The sequence below is a fragment of the Tupaia chinensis genome, unplaced genomic scaffold (genome assembly GCF_000334495.1).
Source record: "Tupaia chinensis unplaced genomic scaffold, TupChi_1.0 Scaffold000624_1, whole genome shotgun sequence".
NCBI lineage: Eukaryota > Metazoa > Chordata > Mammalia > Scandentia > Tupaiidae > Tupaia > Tupaia belangeri.
In genome coordinates, this window is record NW_006160144.1 from 1,385,927 (window position 1) to 1,392,475 (window position 6,549).

At 51.7% G+C, this 6,549-nt stretch overlaps 1 protein-coding gene across 1 annotated transcript in view; it reads right to left on the minus strand.

The window, feature by feature from the left end:
* CRHR1 (corticotropin releasing hormone receptor 1) overlaps positions 1 to 6,549 on the minus strand; it is a 49,936-nt gene that overhangs the window by 42,427 nt on the left and 960 nt on the right. The gene's annotated exons all lie outside the window — the stretch shown is intronic.

Sequence of the window (6,549 nt, forward strand, 5' to 3'; positions counted from 1 at the left end):
AGGAGAGGAGAGGAGAGGAGAGGAGAGGAGAGGAGAGGAGAGGAGAGGAGGTAACCATACAGTAGCTCTCAGGGTGTGGTGGGGGGACGGGAGCAAGTACACACACTGCCAAAGTAGTTTTCTCCCCAAGGGCCCCAGTGCACAGGTGTGTGTGTGCGCGTGCACACGCGCGCGTGTGGGCGTGTGTGTGTGTAAGAGACAGACAGAATGCCCCCTGGGAAACAGTCAGGACCACAAAGGCATCAGGCTCTGCTGTTGTGGGGGTGGCAGAGAGAGCCCAGCACGGGGAACAGGGATGGCTGTGGGATGGATGGTCGGGGAGCTACTTCCACCGACAGACACGACACGACACGACACGCCTGGCATCAGCAGCCTCCCCAGCCAGCTCTCCAGGCTCCTGCTGCTGAGGAGAGCTCCAGAGTAGAGATGAGGGTGGGGATTCTTGTGTGAAATGAGAGCAGTTTCTGGGAAATGCCACGGCTGCCTTCAGAACCGGGAGCCCCTGCTTACGAGAGGGACGAGGGAGGACGACCAAGAAACACGTGTGTCCCCTTCCCTCCTGGCCTGTCTCTCATGCCAACTTGAGCCGGCAGGCTCCATCTCTACACCCTTCAGGGCCTCTCTGTCACAGTCCTCTCTCCGTACGCTCCATATGCAGGGAGCCCAGACTTTCCGGAAGCCCGTCCCCAAGGATCCTTGCAGAGTGCAGCCCCTCCACCTGGGCTCCCTCCTCTCCCCATCTCTGCCCACACACTGCCCACCCAGCTCTTTCCCCAAAATGGGAGGGCTGCTCCAGGAATGGCCGATACCTCTGGGCTCTGCCAAGCTAGGAAAGGCCTTCCCACACTGCCTAGGAGGCCAGAAAAGAGGGAAGGATGGCTAGGTGGAAGGGGAGGAAAGTCTCTGCTGTGAATGGCTCTGTAGCAGCCAGCTCTGGTCCTAGCCTGTCACCCTGTGTGGACTGCCTTCTAGCCCCTCTGCTCTACATAGTAGGACACTGACCAATAAGCTGTCCCAATTCTCTTAAAGGCCCAGTCCTCCCAACCCTTATAGACTCAACTGAGTCTCAGCTTCATGACAGTCACTCCTTTTTTTCTTTTTTCTTTTAGGTTTTTGCCACAGGGCATGCGTGCTCACTGGAGAGGTCTCTCAGGGAGGACGACTACTCCACAATCCCTTCTTCTCCATTCTCCGTCTGGGAGTTTGGGCATGCATGCACACATGCCTAGCATGATTCTTAAGCCACCAGGTCCGAGACTTGAACCACAGTCACCATGTGTGAGCCTAGCACCTTAACCATCTCTCCACCTGCTGGACCCTGGTCCTCTACTTCTTAAAACTCAGGAGGGTAAACTCTAAACAGTAGCCGGTCAGTCTAGAACAAGCCCCACATTCCTGGTTCTGCAGCCAGGAAAGCAGCTGGACCTGTCTGGCCAGTTTCTCTTCTGGGCTCTGACCTAGGCACACTGGCTCCCGCCCAGGCTGGCTGGAGTCTGGAAAGAGGAGAGCAGGTGGGAGAGCAGGTGTGCACCGCCCAGACCCCACCTCTAAGCGCCTCACTGAGGCTGCTCCCTGGGCCTACCGGCACGGAGCGGGGTGGTGGAATTGCCTGTGTTGATGGGGCTGAAAGGGTGTCCGCAAATTTGTCATATGGCTGCTCGGTGGACAGCTGACAAAGAGCATGCTTGGCTAAAGCGTTTAAATCAGTGTTTCTGTGTCAGGGAACTTGCCTCCCAGAACCACATGCTGATTTGCCTCACAGAAAAGAAAATGTTGTCCACGTTCACGGGACTTCCTCTTTCGCTTTTTCTGCCTTTCCGTATTGTTGAGGCAGATACCACTTACTCTGGAATAAAGCGACCAAATACCTGTCGCCTAAAAGAATCCAGCTAGTTGTTTTCAAAACAACGGTTTGCATCGGTGAATTAGTCACTTGGTATTACCCTCCCTATGTCTCTGCTTCTACTGTCAAATGTTTTCACATGGCAGAGATTTTGGGGATCAACTGCAGCCACCTCTGTCCTTTGACCCGAGAGCTCAGCTGATGGCTGGTGGGCCTGTTCCTCTTCCCCAGGGACTGTGACAAGCAGCATAGGACAGGGCAGAGTCTATATGGTCAAGCACCCCTCCTCTACGCCCACCCCTTCACCCTCCTCCTTTTGATCGTCTTTCTTCGATGGAGAACATTGGAAAGTTTTACGAAGTCACTATGCTAGCTAAGATGCATTACACACTTAATACGTGCCAGTGGCCGCGTGGTTGCACTTTATTTCACACCTGACATCGCAGGAGGCCATGTATCACATAACGTAGGTGCTATTCCCCTCCTTTTATGGGTGAAGAGACTGAGGTTCAGAGTGAGCTAATTTGCCAGCTTCATAGCCGTCAGGATTCAAGCCCATACTTGCCTCATTTGCTGTTCCCATCCACACAAGAAAATGCCACACTGGGTCTTGGATGGTCACATTGGGTGGGGTGAGGGACAGCTGGTTGAGAGCAACAAGCCCGAAGATGAGCATTTAACAAAGACTCAGTGGGGGGCCACGGCAGTGTAGAGGTGAAGGCAGCTGGATTCTACATGGCCAACTGAGTGGTTTAAGTCCTGGACTTGGCAACTTGACAAGCACAACAGACACGTGTGTGCATGTGTGTGTGTGTGTGTGTGTGCCCAAAATCCTAAGAGGTGAGTGGAGGAGAAGGGATTGTGGCATAGCCATCCCCCCAGGAGGTGATTTCTCACTTTCTCTCGCTCTCTCCTTTTCTCCTTCTCTGTCTCTCTCCAGTGAGGACACGTGCCCTACAGCAAACTAAAAAAAATAAAAAGGACTTGGTGAAATAACCCAAGGGATCTGCTGAAAGGGGCTTCCAAGAATCTAAGTAGACAGGAATCATTTGTAATTAACAAATCCATTCTTTGACCATAAAACTGCTCCTAAAGTCTCAGCCTGGCTTTACTCCTCAAATGGGCTCACTCTCCCTTTGTGGATACCAGGGTCAGTTAGCACAGAGTCAGAGCTGGAAGCTGTCATCCTCGCTTTTCAATGAGGAGGACTCAACAAAGGCCCCGACTACCTGCCACAACCGCACCTCATCCAGACCCAGCAAAGGGGCTGGAGTTTCATCGGGGACGCTCCAGCCTCCAAGGATGCTCCACATCACTAAGGTGCTACACTGACTGCTTGCTGCTTTCTTTCCTTTCTTCCTTCCTTTCTCAGATAATCACATGGGCTCAAAGGGTGTTCTAGTCTTTTCTGCATTGGAGATGGCTTTTCTGCTAGAGTGGTTAGGGCATCTCTCAGCCTTCTCTGTCTGGACATGACACCTGCTTCCTGTGGGAACGGCACTGGGTTCTCACCTACTGTACACTGCTAAATTGAACAGGTGACACCAAACCACCTGCCCAGTCAACGAGCATTTGTTGAGCACCTACTGTATGCAATGGATTAGGAGGCCCAGTGCCGCGGAAGGTGAAAGTTGCAAAAATGGCCTACCCGAATGTCTGAGGGCTGCTAGTTGCTTTCTCACATTGCTTTTCCCTCTGAAGAGCAGTCTTTGCAATGTCTCCTGAAAGCTAAGTCTCTGCCAGGTGCCATTTCAGGCACCTTCCGGGTATTAATCCGTAAATTAACTGTCTTTACCACAACCTTCCACGTTAGGTATTGCCCTCACTTCACAGCTTGGCACGCTGAAGTTCAAGCACCATGTGCCAAGGTCCCTCAGCTGGGAAGGGGCAGAGCTGGGGATCATATCTAAAACCTGCTGCATCCCCCCACCCCCCTACATACACATTTCCACTGTGAAGTCAGGCCCCCTTTCACAGAGATGTGCGAGGGAACAGGGACCCCGCCCCGTTTATAGAGAGAGACCTGGCTCAGAGAAGAGGATGACCTACCTGAAGTCCCACAGCCGACTGCGGGCAGAGCTGGGACCCAAATCCAGTTTGCTGACTCCGAGGCTAACCGTTTTTCCACTCCAACAGCTATAGAAAGGATCAGTCCTGAGACTAACCTTCTTCTAGGACACGCGAGGGCCAGAGCTCAGGCCCACGGACTTGGCAAGAATCACGTGCCCTTGGAGAGGGGCCAAGGGGGTCCTGACCCCAGCTCCTTCTGCATGGCTGAACTTGGCTGGCCACTGCTGTGCTCTGTGGAGTCCAATGGTGGAGGGTGAGAACGGACCTCCCACCTGAGCTCACCCTCACTGACCCAGCCTGGGTTGGCGTCCTGCTTTTCCATGATCTATCCATTCCCTGGGAATTGGACCGAGCCAAGTCATGCCTCTCCTCATGGCTGGGCATATCGAATCCCAATTGCTTGGCCTGGCCTTTGGCTCCTCCAACCCCTTCGTTGTTCCTATCTGTGGCCAGGCGAGTTGTCCTCATACCTGCAGTGGCCCATGGCCCTACCCTGGGCTCACTCTTTGCCCTCCTCATCCATCCTGCCAATGCTGCCCTCGAAAACCTGGCACCGTACTATTTAATTGAAGAAACAACTTGGCAATGCCCGCCAAGTAACGTCCACTCACGGGCAACCTGCAGACAGTGACAATCTCTCCCTGCAGGCTCCAGAATAACTCAGGACACACTTGGGCTGTGACACAGTAGGTGAGAGAGGTACGCAATGCCCACAGCCATGCCCAAGCCTGCACTGAGAGAAGGACCTTTAGGGATCAATTTTAAAATGGTAGTAGCAGCTGAACTGGGAGAGTGAGGCTGTGAAGAATCCCCCGTCGGTTCCCAGCCTTTGCCCAGCACTGCTAAACTGCTTTAGTAACAAGGGCAACAGCAAAGCCAGCTCCCTCTTCAGAACTCACTCTCCTGGAGGAACCCAGCTAGACCTTGCCTTCTCCACCTGTCACTGCCACTGGACTGGGACCCATCCTTCAGAGCCATACTCACTTCTCTCTTTTGGGGGGAGCTGCAGCTGGCGGGTGACATGGAGGCGCTTGATCTCCCCTGGGGTAGAGACTATATCTCATCTGTCTCCTCCTCACCCATGAACACTCGCACACACATCATCTCTCTCTCTCTCTCATGCACACTCACACTCACATGTACACGCCTTCCCCCAGTTCTCTGTAACCATGTCAGGGTCTCACAAAAAGGACCCCAGAGTGGATCCTTCCCTAGCACTGGCTGACTTGTTGGGGACAGAGCTGGATTTTGGATTAACTCTTTTTTTTTTTTTTTTAAGATTTATTTAATTCTATTTGTTATTATTTTTTTAATTTGACCAGAGACAAAAGGGGAGGGGGAGCCTCCAGGTCCAGGACTCAAACTGTGGCTGATCATGTGGGAATCTAGTGTCTTTAACCACCATCCGGCCTGCCAGTCCCTGGATTAACTCTTAACCCCCTTAGAAGCATATGCTCATTCTGATACAACTATCTGCTCTCAAACGTACAAAGGGCTAGGATCAGATTTAGTGGCTTAAGAATGTTTTCTGGTAAAAGTCAACAAACCAAAGCCTTAGACCAGAGTGCCTGGGTTTGAATTCGGACTCTACCATTCACTGGCTGGGTGACCCTGAACAAGTTACTTAGCCTCTCTGTCTCAGGAAGAATTTTTGCTTCCTAGGGCTGAATACTAAATAACTTAGTATTTGCAAAGCAGGTAGAAGGAAGCCTAGCAAACTGCACATGCTACATAAATAAAAGGAAAAAAGCAACTATTTAATTGAACCCATTCCCTCCTTGACCCTCACTGATTCCATAGTTACTGAGTGCCTACTGAGTTTATTCGGCCAGGCATAAAAGGCACACACCCCATCATTTAGTAGGAGCAACAGGAAAAGAGTTTTTCCTTTTAGGAAAATGCGATATTCTAAACAAAGAGTTGTGCACAATTTTAAGATAGACTAGACAAAAAAAAAAAAAACACTTATATTTCTATGTAAGCAAGAGAAAGAGAAAAAAACCCCACAGTTCAGTCCTTTGAATCCACTTAAAAGACTGAATTCAGTCTAACAGGTTTGTGAGTTTGGACCAAGCTTGGGCACACACAAGCCTTTTGGAAAATATTCCCATTCAATGCCATCTACTCAACGTCGCTGGGTGTTTTTCCTCCTACCGCTTTCTCCCACCTCCTTGATCATCCGGAAAATAATTTCCAGGTTCACCCCCAGCCCTCAGGTAATAGGTGGGGGAAGGATATGGGTTCAAGGACACCAACCCTAACTATTTGGGGAGAGGGAAGTCAGGAGGAAGCCTCCGGACCTGCTAACTTGTCAACTGATGAAGCAGCAGCGGCTGGGTTTTGAAATCTTAGTGCTTTATCTCAACCCTCTTTGTGAGCGGTATACACACAGTTGGTTTAATAAATGATGGAAAAACAAAATTCAGGCAGTCCGCACCCCTCCCCCAAATCCACTCAGGCCTCTTGAATGTAATTGCTTTTGAACGCCCTGAACCGGGTCAAGCTGGTGTCTGTGCCTGCAGCTCAGGCAGTCCACGCCAACCCTGCGGAGTCCAGAGACCCAGGCGAGGCAATCCCCAGGCTAGCGCGGCGCGGGGTTTCCCGGCGGTGGCGCCCAGGCCCACCCACCTCTCCCG